Source organism: Manacus candei, unplaced genomic scaffold (genome assembly GCF_025592945.1).
Source record: "Manacus candei isolate 608988 ecotype Guabito, Panama unplaced genomic scaffold, ASM2559294v1 h1tg000049l, whole genome shotgun sequence".
Taxonomy (NCBI): Eukaryota; Metazoa; Chordata; class Aves; order Passeriformes; family Pipridae; genus Manacus; species Manacus candei.
Genome location: NW_026138097.1, coordinates 1,558,140 through 1,575,939, shown reverse-complemented (window position 1 = coordinate 1,575,939; position 17,800 = coordinate 1,558,140).

Sequence of the window (17,800 nt, the reverse complement as noted above, 5' to 3'; positions counted from 1 at the left end):
TAGTGTACTTTGAAGTGAGTGGGGAAGGAGGAAGATACTAACAATTTTGATAAATAACTTTCAACTTTCTTGCTTTAGAAATTATTACTCTTCAGCTGCCATGTGTTCTTTCCTACAATATTTCACTTGCACTTGTTCTGTTTTCTTCCTGTGATGGAAGTCTCAGTGGAAAGTACTATGTCATGTAAATAATATACACATGACAGTCTATTATTTTGTGAGGTTATTAATCCCTGTAGAGTTGAGAGCTTTCTGGTTTGCCTTAATGTAAAATCCATAAGCATGTTCCCATACAGAAAAACTCTCGCACTTGTATTTCATAAAGCTTAGAAAAGATCTTCCCTGAGATTTCCTGAGAAATTTTAAGAATCTTAAAAACATCTTGATATACTTTGAAATGCAGATTAGGATTCAGACAGGCTTCACTTTTATCTCTGTATACAGTACTCACGGATATTTAAAAATTACTTAAACCCCTGCTGCTTCTAAGTTTGGTGTGTGTTAATGAAGCCTTGAAGAAATCAATTTTAATTGCAGATGGCACCAACACAAGTTGTCCCTCTCAGGAACAGGGAAACATTAATGTAGGGAACTGGAATTAAGCCAGCTTGGAGTACAAAAGAGGTGTTCCCAAAGCCTCATATCTATACATAAATAATGCCTAATTCCTGCCTCCTTTATCATATATCCTTACTAAATACTTCACAAAGCTGCAAAGTTAGAAATGCATGTGTGAGTGTACAGTCAGAGTTTTTCTTAACTTGGAATTTTCTTGAGATAAGGTCTAAGTCACATCTATTTTACTATAAAAGCACGAAATTGGATTTTCAAAGTGTTGTAATTAGACAAATCAAAATAAGTGGCACTGATGAAATCCTCTTCCAGGGGACTGTTTTCACCCCAGGTTTCTACTTTCTAGCTGCTTCTAGAAAGTCTTGCTGTTCTAAAATGGAAAAGAGGTTTTTTTCTTTTTTCCTGTGGTGGAATTTTTCTCTTTCCCCTACATTTCCTCTCCCTTTATTTCTACAATGACTGAACTGTTCATGCTTAATAAAAAAAGTAAAAAAAAAATAAAAATTAAAAGTAATCACCTGTGGTCAGAGGCTCAGAAAATATAATCTTAGTGATAGCTGTCTGAAAGATCTGTCATTGTCTGGAAGCAAGAGCTGTACTATGGACTTCTGTTATCTTTCTTGAAGCAGTGGCAGTTTTTGCAGAATCTATGCTTTAAGAATCATTAAGTTTGTAACAACCATTATTAGGTACAGTTTACAGTATCTCCCTGAAAGAAATAATTTCGTAAAAGTAAAATGAAAATCTGTAAAGAAGAAAACTGAACAGCTTACTTAATGGTCACTTGAAAAAACAAAATGGCTTGCATAAAGTTGAACAGGGATAACCAGTAAATATGCAGGCTGTGAAACATTTTTACTTCAAATACATGTGATGCCCCATAACCTCTTAGTAATTCTTTTGCAAGCAAACAGATGTCGAAATGCCTGGACTGCCCTCTCTTCCTCCTGTCCCATGCACCCCTGAGCTCTACATTCCCTGCAGGGTGGGGCAGGAAAGGTGCAAAATCTGGGGCGGTCTCTTTGGAACTCTACAGTCTCGTCCCATTAGCCTCAAAGAAGCAGTTAATAAAAACAGTGAAACAGGCGTCAGCAACTCACAACAACTCTCCTGTTTCCTTGCAGGCTGTCCCTGAGGCAGTGGCAGTCTCTCTAACCATGTTCTCCTGTGTCTGACACACAGGTAAACAAGCTTAGGGTTATTGTAGCATCATGACTTAACAGTCTTCTCTGAACACGCTGAGCAACATCAATACCACATCTATGCCCTGCTGAATCCAACTCAAGAAAATAAGCTGGGAAGCTGAGCACCAAACACGTAGTCAAGACTACAGAATCAGAGGGCAATTCACACAACCGAGTACAAGAAGTATCTAAGAAATAACAGTGAGAAAGTCATGTGCTGGAAGTGGTCTTTGTAAACACTGGGCATTGCATCCCTGTGTTTTACAAAGATCACAGAGAAGCCAACACCACTGTGAATCTTAAAGACCAAATAAATGTGTGGTTTGCCTCCCAAGGTCTTTCCCCTAGTGTTATTATCTCCAACAAAGGGACCAGTGTTATAAAAAGAGTCAGTGTTGGCTAAAACACTTGAATACCATTAAGAAAAGTGTCTCCCTCCCTGGATTACAAACTAAAAGGTTTGACTATTTATTTATTTTTAATAAAATTGTGGTAAAATTATCAATGGCCCTTATGGTAGCAGTAGCTCCTATGTCTAAAGTGTAAGCCATTAGCTGTGAACATAACAAAACAAGATTTTAAAAAAATTATAGGAGTATTTATAGTTCATGTCAATCAGGCTTTTAAATGTAGGATTGTTTCAGTTTGGTTTGGTTTGGGGTTTTTTTGCTTTCACATTTTAACCTCTCTAATGAGAAGAAAGATGATGCTGAAAATACTGATGTTAACACCTGCTCTAAGTGTACAAACCCTGCCCCCGGACACATGTTCACATTTCTTTTGGCAGAAACAGTATGAATTCTGCACTGACCTTCTGGAATTTTGAAATTTTCTTCTTAGCAGCAGCATGAGATCTTCAGGAAAGCCCCACTGGGGAATATTTTTCCGTGTTCTTCCCTCCTTTTTTCTACTTCTGACGCCATCTGGTAAATTGGATTTTGGTACGTTTGCATAGCCACTTCTGTCATACTCTCACTTCATACTCTCAGTTTTTTCATTCCAACATTGCTGTACTCAGTGCTCTCCAATGCTTGTGCAAGCATGCTGGAATTATTCTTTTTTATTGGGTTACTAAGCACACCACTGAGGATGTTTACTGAGGAAGGAAAGCCTGACACGAACCAATAGATTAATAGAGAACTGGTCCCAGATTTTTTAAGAGAGTCTGGAGGGGGTTTATATTCCAGAATTTCATCTTTGGTGAACAATGCATTAAACTTTAATTGATTCCTGCACAGTGTCTTTGACTAATGAAACGGACACTTCCCAAAGAAAAGCAGCCATCAAAAGTTTCACATATGTATATACAAATGGCCTTGGAACAATTGCAGTGAGACTTTAGATCCTGCCCCAGTTCCATGCTGAACTCAAATGTTTTACCAAATACCAACAGTCAACGACACCCTGATTAATATTCCTTACCTCAAACTGTATCTGAAACAGGTTTTGAATAATACACAGAAAAAGTCCAATCTTGTTCCCAAGTAATATTGAAATCTTGTATTAGTGAGTTAAAACAAATTCATGAAAAGCTATAGTTTGATGTTACAGAAGATACTTTCTTATTGAACAGGGTTGAAAGAAATTACTTTTTATTCACACTCTTTGTTTTTTTTTAATATGAGAGACAAAAGCTTAATAAATGTGCTTCATATCTGCTGTGCTATAGCTGGATACCCTTAAGACTGTGGTCTGAGTAACATGTAATTACAGCATCTTCTGATCCATCCTCTCACTGGTTTAGATATCTAATTTTTATTTTAATTTCCTTATCCTTGCAAGGAGACAAGAATTAAGTAAATGGTCTGTATTTATCTGTCAGTCTTCAGACTTTCTGCTTTCTTCTCTTCCCCATCTTTCACCCTTTCTGCCGCAATTTTTGTTATTTAATTCATGGTCATTCCAGCCAGGCTTGGCAGGCAAATAGACTTCTCAAAGATGGGTCTGCCTGTGCAGGTTTCTAGGCATGATCAGCCAAGCTGGGTAGCGAGCCCAGAAGGAAGACACAGTGAGGATAAAGCAGGAGGAACAAGTGTGGCCTCTGTCTTACAAGGCTTTCAGATCTCAGTACCACTCTGGACGAGTGACAGGACATGTCATCTCCGGTGGATAAGAGACATCATCTAGGGTGTCAGCAACAAAATGGGAGGGAAGTTAATGCAAGGGGAAATTCTTCATGAGACAGAAGGGACATATCTGTAAAGACAGAGGTTTCATTAGTTAAGCTGTTCATTAGTTAAGGAGAATGACTTTCAAATACCTCTAAAATTAACATGGGTCCTAAGTCTTCAAAGAGGTCTTTTTTTTCCCCAAGATGTTCAATTGCTGTTTTTGTCTGTGTACACAGATATATTTATTTTAATTAATTTTCCTTTACCCATATGAAGGCTATTAACACAATCAAGTACTTTTGCTCAGTAATTCCATCTCAGAGGCATGTATTTTGCTGTCAACAAGAAAAACAGTAGAATTCAAAACAGATCAGTTCTTCAGGATTCCATTTGTTAAAAGATAACATGCTTTTGATTTTATGAATGAAACACACATGCTAAAATGACATTTTAAAAGCAGCTAGAGTAATGTTTGAGAAACAAGTCTTGACAACAACTTGGGAAAATAACATAAAACCATTTTCACTATGTTAATATAACTGCATCTCAATGAGTGAAAATCCAAGAGGTAGCACATCCACTGTGATTCACTGAAATCCTCCCCTTTCTGGTAATATCGCCAGAAGAAACAAAACAAAATCATGTAGCACTGTTAGCCTTGTGGTGTCAGGAGTGGTGCCATATGTCATCTTAGGAAGAATTGCCAGTCAGCGATTGCCCCTAGCTATTTTTTTGGTCATTAAAATGGATTCAAACTCATTCCCTAAATTCTTCTCAACATATTCTGTTAATACTTTGTTAATTTCTATATGTCTTTATTCTTCAAACCTGCAATAAAACAAAGAGATTTTCACCCAAGACAAATTTTCATGGTGCTGTTATACTTAAATTATGGATTTTACATTCTGGATGTGAGATAGTTACTGTCAGTTGTGAACGTATATCTTGTACTGATGAGCAGTTATTCACCCAGTGTTAATGTAGCAGGATAGCTGGACTGATAGAGTAATATGTAAAAAGTCAAAAATCTGGTGAACAATTTGCTGCAGAAATTTGTTTCTCCACCTGAACCTTTCTGAACTTTCTACCATTTCTCGTAATGATAAAATGGTGATTTTTTTTTCCTCTTCTTTCCTTTTTGACAGAAGTTTTTATGATTTTCCTTACTTGTACAATATGAAGTATTTTATGCAGTGATTTATTTTTTTTTAGTAACTCAAACTGCATCTTTGCTATATTTCCTAATGTAGGCATGGAAGAAGTTATTGAACTTGCTGAAAAAGAAATTCCCTACCTGCAAACTACTTTTTTCTTTTTTACTGGCTGATTGTACTAATTTTAAGATTCAGTTCTGACTATACTTAAAAATCTCAGTGTTCTAAATGGCAACCAGAAAATCACCTAAGTTTTAAAAAGAAACTAGTTATGTAAACATGGGTCATCCTTGGGATACCCAGTTCAAAGCATTCTCAAAGAAACATGGGTTTTGGAAGGTATTGTCCCCTAGGAATTTTCCATCCTCTTCAAATCAAGCATAAGACACTGTTTTTAAAAATTAAGTCAATGGTCCCAATAGCAGCTAGACACAGACTTCCCAAAAATTTTACAAGCTGGATGCTACAGGGTCAGGATGTTCTGTTTCCTCGTAAGCATCTGAACACTGGAACTTTTTTCCAAAGTAAAATACAAATTCCAAGTTTTAGACTCTTTTTTTTTTCCCCCTAATCTTTGTGTGTGGTGATTGAGACTAGACTGCAAGAAAAAAAAACTTATCATTAACAAAATAGTTACTTTTGGAGTAGATATGTCATCTGTATTGCTAAAGTCCTATTTAATGTAGTGGAGTGCTGTTCTGTTTTATTCTGTGCACTGTAATTGTATGGTGTTGATTCAGTCCCTGTGTCCACTTGAGTTTGACGCTAATCAGCTGTAATTGCATAATTTACAGAGAAATCCTCTGCTGGTCTAGAAAAGACCTTCTGCATTGCTGGGCTCTGTAGTATCAGGCCATCATTCTTGCGGTTCTCAGCCTTTCACAATCCCATTAGTTTGGCAAATGCCCAAAAACATATTTAGTCATGAACTCATTACTGATACAACAGGCAACACAGGGCATGAAACACAATGCTGCCCACAGCATTCCTCAATAATATGTTCTGGAATGCTTATCTTAGATTCCAACTTGTTATTACTTTGGCACACTTAAATAAATGGACCTGTCAACAAATAACAATGCAACAGGCAACGTTTCTTTCAAATTATGTCATTGCCCTCCAGATTTCATCGTCCATATGTGAGAAGCATGCTGTTCTTGGGAAATAAGAAACATGGGAAAAAATAGTGCATTTTTATTAGTATTTGACAGCAGTTCATGTGTTTGATGACTAAAGGAGGCAGTGATACCAACCTAACACAGAAGCATTATGGCAGCCAAGACCAGTAGCTTCTACCATATACATCACCAGTGAATCACTGCCTCATTTATCCAAACTACCACTTGCCACCAGGAGAATCCTTTGACTCCAATTTGTGTGCAAAATGGTGGCACACAAGAGGTGGCCATCCAGAATTTCAGAGGCAGAATTTAAGAAACAGTCATAAAAAGTATGTTTACGATGTCTCTGTGCTTCCCTGCATCCTTTTGCAAAGTATAGGAAAAAAATCTTTATTTATGTAAGCATTTTGGTACCTGTTTTGTTCATTGGAAGTTACTGAAGTGCTTATTAGTAGTAAGGACCAATATGCTCTTCACATACATTGCTCAACAAGTAGAGTACTGAAAGAGTGGTAATTTTTTTTTTTTTTTTATGGTTTAGAGATTTAAAGATTCCGGTGAGATTAACAGTCTGAGATTTTAAGTGAGCCTTCACAATATTTCACACTTTAGGAAGAAGCTATTCCAGTCATAGGATCTCTGTGTGGGAAGCGTGTGGGAAGGAGTGTGTGCATAACTGAGGACCTTCTGAAAAGAGCAAGAACAGCTCTTTCTTGGTTTACACACTTTTAAAGAATACAGTGTGGTTTTAGGATTGTGTTTAAAATCCATATAAGTACTTCTACTCTGGGCACTGGGAAAGGCACATCAAAGAGTTAAACATGACATTGAAAATGGTATGGTCAAAGAGAAGGCATGAGTGGGCAGTAAGTAATGCAGAGGCAGTATTGCTAATTGTGAGTGATGTGGGGTGTCATCAGTTGTAAGACAAACCAATAAAATGGGCAATTTGTGAGCTATCCCTCTTTTTCTGTCACTGGGAGTTATCTTCAAATGCAAAAATATTAGAAGCAAGAACTATTCTCGTATATCCAAGTAGATGCTATATCCTGATACATCCAAATACACTCTTCCAAAACAAAAGTAGCGTAATTACGTATTTTATTGTTAGCATGCTGCTATTGCTACTGAGAGAGGCAATCGCATTCTTTGTCTTGGATTTTAAGTGTTCCTTCATTGCTGTACTTCCCTTACTTGAGGCTTTGCTTCCAAGTGATATGAATTTTGCTGCACTGAATCTCTATTTATGGCCAGTCCACTGCTGAAAAGAAGATTGACATTTTCAGCTATGCTGGGTATTTCCTATTGTAACAGCCTACTGTTTCCATAGAAATCCTTCAAAGTGTTTTAATAGAATGTGATTAAAAAAGGAGTTTTGTTGACACATTTATTCTGCCAGATTTTTAACAACTTGATTAATGTCTCCTCAATATTCACTGCTTTTAAAAAACAAAAACAAAAATGCAGAAAACGTACATGTTGCCGCAGCACTTTCACTGTCAATTTCCAAGACCCTTGAATTCACTTCTCCCTTCTCTTTTTCTTCCTCCCTATTCCACCTCTCAACCCTATCATCATTCTGTCCCTGAAATCCCTTCTCTACATAAAATTAGCACTAGAAAATCTACAGTGGTGACAGAAAACCCTCAAATCAGATTCTGAGCATTTTATGATTCATCAGAAACTATCTATACCTCTGAATCAAGTTGCTTACTAAATGGTGGCTGCATTATGGGCAGAGCATTATGTGAGTAAACCATGCCACACATTGTCAGAACTTCTGGAGCCTGCTGGAGATACCCACGTTGAGCTGAATACATTTTGTTTTAAGGGGGTGTTGATTTAAATGTTGGATGATTCAATGCCTCCTGCTGTCTCCTGCAGTGTGGGCATAATAGTCATACTTTTGAATGCAGTGCTTTTTAATTGCTTTCATTTAATGTCCATCCTCCTCATCTAAGTCACTGCACGATACCAGTTACCGTGTGAAATGTTCTAGCTATTCCGTTCCATACTCACTCCTTAACAGGCTCCAAAGTTGTAGTCCAACCTTCCTAGGAGTCATTAATTCCATCTTTCAGCATCTGTGCAAGATACATTTCATTCCTCTCCTGTGTTTGCTCTGTTCACAGAAAAAGAAGAAGAATTAGTTGTCTCTGTTAAGTATGAACAGAAATAGATAATGCTCACAATGGCACATATTAATTAGTTTTATAATTAAGTTTTCTGACATCTTGAAATGAGGTTTTGGTGAGTCTGATGATGATCACCAGACTTTTTAAAGTGATCATCTGACGTATTTGTTCATGACAGCAATGGAATTATTATAAGCAACTTCTAAGTGTTTGCTTGTGAACCTGAAGGTTAATTTGAGTTCTAGCACAGAGTTAGTGGGTTCCCACTTTTTGTATCCATTAGGTAATTTCAAAGATTTCAAGCCAGTAACCTGCAAAGCAGAACTCCCTTGATTTGCCATGCCCTACAGTGACCCCAGCCAGTGAAGCACAAGGAGACTCCTTAACTAAGCATCTGTCTGCTTATTCTTAGACAAAATGTTTTTCTTATTTCTGAGTTCCTCCAATTATTGTGCATTTTACATATTTTGAGATAAGTTTCTGTGTGTTTCAGTATGGGCCTTTAGTGTCTGTCCAAATGTCTCCTGTAAGTATTTTGCAAATGTCTTAGACAGCAGGGTGTATCTAAAATGGCACTAGATGCCTATACTTAAGCACCTGAATCTCATCCCTTGTTACTTCTTAGCCAATATTTCCCTCACTAAGCACTCTATAAATTAGATTAATATAAGGTACATTAAGTGCATCTTCAAATGACTTGTGGTAGTAAGCTAACTCTGCTACTTGGATTCCATTTCCATTGGAGTGAATAAGACCCTTTTTATAGCAAGCATGTCACTGGATCACACTTCATTGACTATCCTGTGATATTTTCAATGTTATCAGAATGAATTGGTGTGATTTGAACATAAACCCCTCTGACTGTGGAGATTGGCTTCTGCCTATCAGTTGCTAAATTCTGTTCAGTGTACGTCAGAGGCCAAAACTGCAGCTGACATCCAGTGATGAGGAGTGCTCTGTGCATGTCCCTGGAAAGAGGATTTTAGTGTCTTTCTGTCACTCGAGTAAAGTGTAGCTATTGCCGGGGATTTGTGTAAGAGTAACAAGCCTACCAGATATGATACAATCACTTTCTAAATAACACCTTCATGGTACTCATTTGTGGTTTTCCCCATATGGCTTGCTTTGAAGGCTCACCAGCAGTGAGTAAATATATGGACTGCTTTTTAGTTGCACGTAAACTAAACGAAGAGATTTATGAGGAAACTGAGAGAAAGCACAAAGTAGGAAAGCCTAAAAGACTTGAAGGAAAATTGAGAGTGGAACATCAGTGGAGGAGACCGACAGCAGATGCAGATCTGAAGAAAGACTGATGCATTGTGGTTTCTTAGCAAGCCAATCCAGCATATCTATGCAGCCATTACATTAAGAAAACCAGGGAACACAGTAGTCAGTGAAAGATGATATATTGCACCTCTGGTCCTGTTAAAGCAATTTTGTCCATTTAAATAGTAAACAATACAATCTCGTCTTGTGCATGAACCCAAGCATGCAGCCTTTTAAAGCTCTGATATCATAAAAAATGCTCAATGAATGGCATTGAGTGAACAGTATCATACAATATAAGTGGTTATGAGAGCTTTCAGAAACCCCCTTAGGGTCTTCTGAGTTGTCTTACAGTTATGCTGCTGTTAAAATTCTTTACTTAAGGGATAGAAGCAGCTCATTAAATTAAATGCAGTTTCTTCAAGATTTGACAGAACATAATGAAGTTAATAGTGATTTGGATTAAGGAAATTTTGATACTGATATTTTTGCTCTGACTGTTGGCATATATTGAATGACTGGATAATTCCTTTGCAATGAATAATGGATAATTTTGTCTAGCATATTGTAATATTATGCACATTCATCATGCACAGCAGAGGTAAAAACTTTGTTCTTCCCTCTTGTTACATCTGGCCTGTGCTGAAATAGGAAACATTGAATTCAGAGAAGTGGAAATAGGGTTGTCCAGGGTTGCTGGGTTTTGTAACAGCTTTGCCAGTAAGAGCATGTTTAAATACAGAAGTTGTATGACTTTTTGTCAGATTTTCTGCATTCAGATCAGCATAGCATGCAGATTTCCCTGCCTTTTGTCATTTAAGCAAAATTAAGGTCATGTTTAGCATCAGCACACAAACTTGCTTCAGCTGGACTACAGGCACAATGGTAGTTAAAGTCTAATATCTCTTAACACACCCTCTGAATCTGAGCATGCCATGAATTTTGCCATGCCTCGATTCTTATTGCTGCAGATCTTATAGTAAATGCTTACCAGTGGTATCATTACTGAAAAGTAGTTTTATATTCTCAAGTGAAAACACACAATAGCAATGTGGGGGATTGTTGAATTGTACAAAAATATTGGGATTGGAGAACATATTGATTTATTTTTTTGTTGCCTGGGAAAATATGATTTTGCACAATTTCAAATGATCTATCCAGAAATGAATAGAAAGAAAAAAACTTATCCCCAAAAAGCCTTCAGATGAAGGCTGTAATTCAGAAGCTCTGAGGAATTTCAGTAATGAGTATACTGTGAAAGTGCAAAATTTTCAGGCCTCTTCTCTCTTATTCACAGTGTGGGAACTCAAGCTCAGTGGAAGCTATTCCCTGCAGAAAGGGAGAAGAATGGATCCAGCCACTAATTGGGATAATTAGATCCTTCCTTACACTATTTCATTGACTTACACATTTGACTGACCACATAAATATGTTTTGCCAAATATAAAAAAATGGCTTTGTGAATTTGATGGTTAAATAAACTCTGCTGACTTTAAGCTAAAAGCAAAACATGCATTTTCATATGTGGAGCACCACAAAGTTCTCTGAGGGTCTCGCATGAACCAACTGCTTTGTGGAGTGGGCAGCACACTGCCACTCAAATCCAAGTATGCACTGGAAATGCATGCAGCATCTTCAAACATAGGCAGATAGGTGTGTTAAGTACATCATCTTTGTAAAACGCTGAGAATGTTGATTCTACAGCTCTATTAGCTGAGTTGCAGTCTCAGCAACTAGGAGAAATATAGAAAAAAATTCATCTGGGGAGGGGAAAAATAAGAGAGAGAGGAAGAAGATGTGAGCTGGCCTACTAAACTGTTTTTCTGAATGAAAGGGTACTTGTGTTTGTACAGAACAGGTAGATAGACCTGTCCTGGTGCTACCAGTGCTTTCCTAAAGGAGAAGCAATTACTGCCAGGGACTTCGAGGACTGTCAGGGACCAAAGTCCTGGCTGCTAGGACATAAGTGGAAGGAAAGAGTTTGGGAGTTGGCCAGTAAACATTGTTCTTGAAAGATTACTTATGTGAGCGCCGCTCATTGAAATGCAAGCCCTCTAGCCTCTCTGGGAATTACCTGTCTCTTCCCACACACAGCAGTCCTAAAAAGGCTTCTGGGAAGGGGAAAAGGCTGTTTCTTCAAAGTTTCTTCATACATTCCCTCAAGGGATTTATTGCTTTCAGATGCTATTTCTCACTCAATGTGTTTAACACCACTTTTCAGCACAGCTCTGCCCTTTACTCAGTAGGATTAAGTCTTTGTCAAGCCTGGTGTACTACAATGGGCCAAGACTGGTTTAGGAACATTTTCTCTTGTGTTGAAGTACAGGCTCTACATAAGCCTCAATCTGAGTGCAGGAACTTCTTGTCTATGGCCTTTTCTGACTGCAGACTAGTTTTATGCTCTTCTTACTGTATCTTTTTCCTTCTGATATCCCTATAACCCAATAGTAAACATTGGGTAAACAGAATAAAAGGGCAAAAAGAGCAGCATGAGCTACAGCAGATTACATTCTCCACATTTATTGCATGTTACTGCAAATATGTTAGCTTTCTGTACATATGTGTTTTACTTGCATCTCCTTTTTTTATTGCTTTGCTTGCCTTGAAGTGGCTGATTTATGTGTTTTTAAATACTTGGTGTAAACAAATGAGTACATGAGACCTTTTGCAGTACTTGTGAAACCCCTCCCAAGTCCATCTGTCCTTTGCAATTGTTCCAAGCCACAGAAAGGAGTGTGTACATGTGCTTGTGCGTGTGTGTATGTAACTATATATATAGCTTAATAATAATCAAGCCTATACTTTTTCCATTAAATGGTACTGGAAAAAAAAGCAGTTTTAAATACATCATAGTTGCAATACAATACAGTTTTTTACCTTTTCACTAAAAATTAAAAATAAAAAAGAATGTGTCATGCAAAGTTGCAAAGTTTGCTGAAGAAATCTGAAGTGGAATGTACTGCTTCTTGAACTGAGTTAGTTATGAGAAGAAAAGGAAAGTAAACAAAGAATGAAAATGGGCAGTACCTCCTTTTTCTTTTGCAGTAACTTGTGATGTCAAAATTTCTTCTTATGTCCCATTCTTCTCATCCTCCCCTTCCAGATGTGTCTCCTCCCCCAGCAATAGTACATAAAGGAAAGGTTTTAGGTATGTATAACTCAATAAGTGAGCAAACTTCTCTTTATAGTGTGGCAGTTAGACTTGTTCAGAAAAGAGGGAAAAATTTTCATTCAGATATATCCTGGTTCCTTTGTGAAATCCATAATTTAAATAGCAAAACCACTTCAATATTTCAAATATTTGAATCAGAGAGTTGCAACTGTGCTGAAGTGTTTATTGAAAATGCAGACCATTTTCCCACTGAAATTTTACTGCCAATGAAAAACATTGCCACTTTCTTTTTGTCAGATCTAGTGTAATCTTATTTAAAATTAAATTAAACAGCAAATTCAGGACTATTTGATGGATTGTTTGACATTATTTAATAGGTTGTCTCAGCAGGTTGAGATTTTGAAGTTTTGGGGTTTTTCCTTCTGTGTGTATGTGTGTTTTCAGTAAGACAGTTGTAAACCCCTGTTTAGGTCATGCTTTAACACAACTAGTGGCACTTTGGGGATGAGATCTGAGCACCACTTAAATTAATACACATTTTGTCATTTCTGTGGATGAGACAGGGTGCCTAAATAAATTCTTTCACCACTAAGCTACACTGTTCTGAAGCTGTTGTTTAATGCCACTGTGTGATCCAATAGTATTATTGGTTCTTTACCATCTAAGGAAAGCCATTTCAGGACTTATATATGAAGTAATTTGCAGTTTTACTTTCTGTATGTTCAAAGATGTGATGTGCAAGCTCTACATGAGCCACAGTTATTGGCAATATATTAGGTTAGCTCTAGTGCTAATGTGTTTGTGGAAAGAGTTTCTTGACGTTTCGTTATGTCTAAATAGCATGCCATGAACCTTTAGTGACTTTATCACTTTTTCCTCCAGATAAATGATGGAAGTGCAAATAATAATGTTGGGAATTGTTTTAATCAAGCATTAAATCTGCAAATCTGTTGTTATTGTTATTTTAGTAGTGATACTTCTTGTTTCAGTTTTCCTCCCATAATGTTATAATTGAATGAATCTTGGAAATGCAGAGGGAGCATTACAAGAATTATACAAATAACTTAAGAGGTGAGGAGAGAAAGGGAAAGAGCACTTTAGAGATCCAAAGGGAAAAAGAAATCCTAATCATCTGTTCCTAATTTATCCACCCTAATACAATCTGCCCTATCCAGCTCATCATCTCCTGATGTATAATGCATGGATAAATATTGCTACCTATGTACTCTGTGAATGCAAAGGTAGTTTATAATTCCCCTGAACGGTTTTATTAATAGTACAGTGTTAACCACTTTGGTCTGAGTCATAACTAATTGTTACTCTATATTTGTGAAACCCAAGGAAATGAAGACAAGAGGAGGCAGAAGATGGGAAAAAAAAAATCCCACCCTGGAGTTAGGTGTATTAAAAGAATAAGTTCTTTTAGTCTAAGCAAGAAGCTGGTAATACTTGTTAATGTAGTCATTCTTTAAAACAGTTTTTCAGATATTAAATTAGAAATCTTCACTATGCTCTAGCTATTAACAGAAACCACCTGAATTTCTGGATGGAAGTCCAATGGAAACAGAATTATAATATCCGAAAGCCTATGTAATGGCATGTTAAGTTTTCCATTGACTGGTTTCAGCCCTCATATTCCTCTCAGGTTGAGAGGTGAGCAAGTTTGACATCTTACCCATTTGTTGCTTCACAACCTATTACAGAAAAATATATCTCTTAGTTTTAAAGGAAATAAATCTAATCAGTAACATTAAGTTGTGTAATACACACCCCATTAACCTTGTGCCTCATGCTGTCTCCAAAAAGCCTGCATAGAAAGGTGGCACAGCAGATCACTAGCAGGACCAGGAGAGAAACCTGAATATGCAAAATATCACTCAAAGTCCCTGTATTCCTTCATCAGTGTGCAGACTTTGCAGGAGATGAAGTCCAAGGGAGATCTGGCAACAAAACAGAGGGAGTTCTCTGAATATAGCTGCATGAATTGGGCAGGAGAAAAATCCTGGTAAACAGTAAAAAGCACTGGTAAATAAATATAAATTTACTGCTCTGAATTCCTCTGAACCCCTCTGAACCCTGACAGTGACAATTCGTTCCCAAAGAATACCTATTTGTCATTCCACCCACTGCTGTGCTATAGCTGACACTGAAAACATATTAGGAAAGTGTATGTAATGTTCAAGGCATCTTCAGGCTCTTTCAGATGTAGGAAAATCCAGACTGGTTGCTCAACCACCTTTCCTACCAAAACACCAGCTGGAGAGAAGCTCCTAATTATTTGGAACTCAGTGTGCTGTTATGAGCTTGAACAGATGAAGACTAGACAGAGCCAAATTGCCCTTTCACACCACCTTAACATTGGTATAACATCACCGGTTTAAACACCATTAAGTGACAGATGAGTAGGTCTGCATATCTGCATGTAATGTGCAGAGGGAAATGAAAACTTTTTCTTTAAAGGGATCTTTAAGAACTGTTGTGGGCAGAGGAGGGAAGATGAAACACAAAATACAAGATGGTCAAAAAAATGAAAACAAGCAGTTCACAGGGTAGGAGGAAGGCGGCTCATGAGGAGAACAGAACTCCCATGTTGAGAGACCTCTGTGCATAGTGTGCTTCTCTTACCGTCATACCCGCAGTATGCAGCAAACACAGAAGAATGCTGTGAGTATTGATGATCAGTGATTTTTCATTCCTGAGTTGTGGAATGTCCAGGTTAAGCTGTGTGAGCATAATGTAAGTAATAACAGTTCATTCAGGAAGCTGCAGAGGTTTTGGCAGCTCCTTCAAAATTAACACAAATACTTGGAGATTTAAGGGGTATGAATTAATTTTGTTTTGTTTATGTTCATTTTGAACAATATTTTACCCTGTTATCACTTAATGTGAATTGATTCTTGGGAGAATTGTCATTTAATCTATTTAAGGAAATAGAAATTTAGAAAATTATCTTTCATTACTTGTAATGCTGCTAGTTTCACTTTTCCTTTAGCCTCTCTAGCACAGAATTGGCTGGATTGTATCAATTGACTATTTAGATTCATATAGCTCTAGGCAAAATATCAGGCACAGAATATGTATGTCATCCCTGAAACTACTGATAATAATGTCGTTAACATGACCTATCAGTCTTTATATTTTTCAACAAGAAAAGCTAACAGTCAGACCACTTTGTTAGCAGAACACAACTGTAAGCCTCTGAAGTATAAATTAAATCTCTTCTTGCTGCCTTTATCTGACTCTCCAAGCTACAGAGGGAGTATTATCAAATCATTTCTTTACACTCCAGAGTAGCATTACTCTTTGGAAGATCTCCAGCAGATGCTGCAAGGAGTCCTTTAGGGGCAGCTCTCCACAGTTCATGCTGCTTTCCTCTTAGTGACATGGAGTCAGAAGACTGTGCATAGGCAGTATTTGATTTTCCTCCATTAGAAAGCCTTAAAGCTCCACAGGTAGTCTCCTCTCCTCTAAGAAACCCAAGAATGAAAGCCCTAGTTCAATGAAATTGCCTTTTAATAATAGAATCATAGAATATCCTGAGTTGGAAGGGACCCACAAGAATCATCGAAGTCTGACTACTGGTTCTGCACAGGACAGCCCCAAGAAACACACCATGTGCCGGAGAGCACTGTCTAAATGCTTCCTGAACTCTTACAGCCCTGGTACTGTGAACACCTCCCTGAGGACCCTGTTCCAATGCCCAGCCATTCTCTAAGTGAAGAATCTTTTCCCAATCTCCAACATAAACCTTCTCTAACACAGCATCCTACTGTTCCCTTGGGGCCTATTATTGGTCACCAGAGAGAAGAGAGCAGTGCCTGCCCTTTGTGAGGAAGCTCTGGACAGCTTTGAGGTCTCCCCGCAGTCTCCTCTTCTGCAGGCTGAACAGACCAAGTGACCTCAGACACTCCTAATAGGCTCTTGGCCATTTTCACAGCTGTCCTTTGGACACTCTCCAATTGCTTTATATATTTTGTATATAGTGGTGCCCAAAACTGCACACAGAACTTCACGTGAGGCCGCCCCAGTGCAGAGCAGAGTGGGACAATCCCCTTCCTTGACCGGCTGGTGATGCTTTGCCTGATGCCCCCCAGGACATGGTTGGCCCTCCTGACTGCCAGGGCACTGCTGACTCATATTCAACTGACCATTGACCAGGACCTCCAGGTCCCTTTCCATGGCACTGCTTTCCAGCATCTCATTCCCAGTCTGTCCATACATCCAGGGCTGCCCCATCCCAGGTGCAGAATCTGACACTTGTCTTTGTTCATAGGGTTGGGGGTTGCCCAGCCCTTCAATTTGTTGAAGTCTCTCTGTGGGGCCTCCCTGCCTTTGAGGGGGTCAACAGCTCCTCCCAATCTACTACAACTGGCAAACTTGCTTAGTGTTCCATCCAAGTCATTTACGAAGGTGTTGAAGAGAAGTGGGATTAAGATGAAGTCCTGTGAAACCCCACTAATGACTGGTCACCAGCCTGATGTTACCCCATTTGCTGAAACTCCCTGCTGAAACTGACCCCTGAGCCAGTTGCTCACCCACCCCATGATGTGTTTATCCAGCTGTGTGCTGGACAATTTGTCCAGAAGGATACTGTGAGAGACAGTATCGAAAGCTTTACTGAAATCCACAAAGATTATATCAACTGGCTTCCCTTAATCAACTAGGTGGGTTACCTTGTCATAAAAGAAAATTAGGTTTGACAAGCAGTACTTTCCCATCTTGGAACCATGCTGGCTGTGACTGATGACTGCGTTGTCCTGTTTTCCAATACATCCCAGGATAATCTCCATAATTTTACTGGTCACTGCAGTGACACAAACAGGTCTTTTAATTTGTCATCCTTCTTGCCCTTCTTGAAAACTGAGGCAATGTTAAATCCCTACCTCATCAACCAGAAGCCTAAAGAATAGACAACAGACTATTTTTTTTCAGGGACTGTAAACAGATAAATAAGAATTCAGCAATCTGTAATTTAGAATATAAACTTAGCACTATACCCCTGCTAGCATTAATCAATATACTTGTTGATTTACATAGAAACAATACAGATAATGTACTGAATACACTATTCAGGATATAAGAGTTTCACCTGTGGAGAATTTATAGCCCCCGTGTATGCCAAGAAAAAAATGTTGTTATTATAC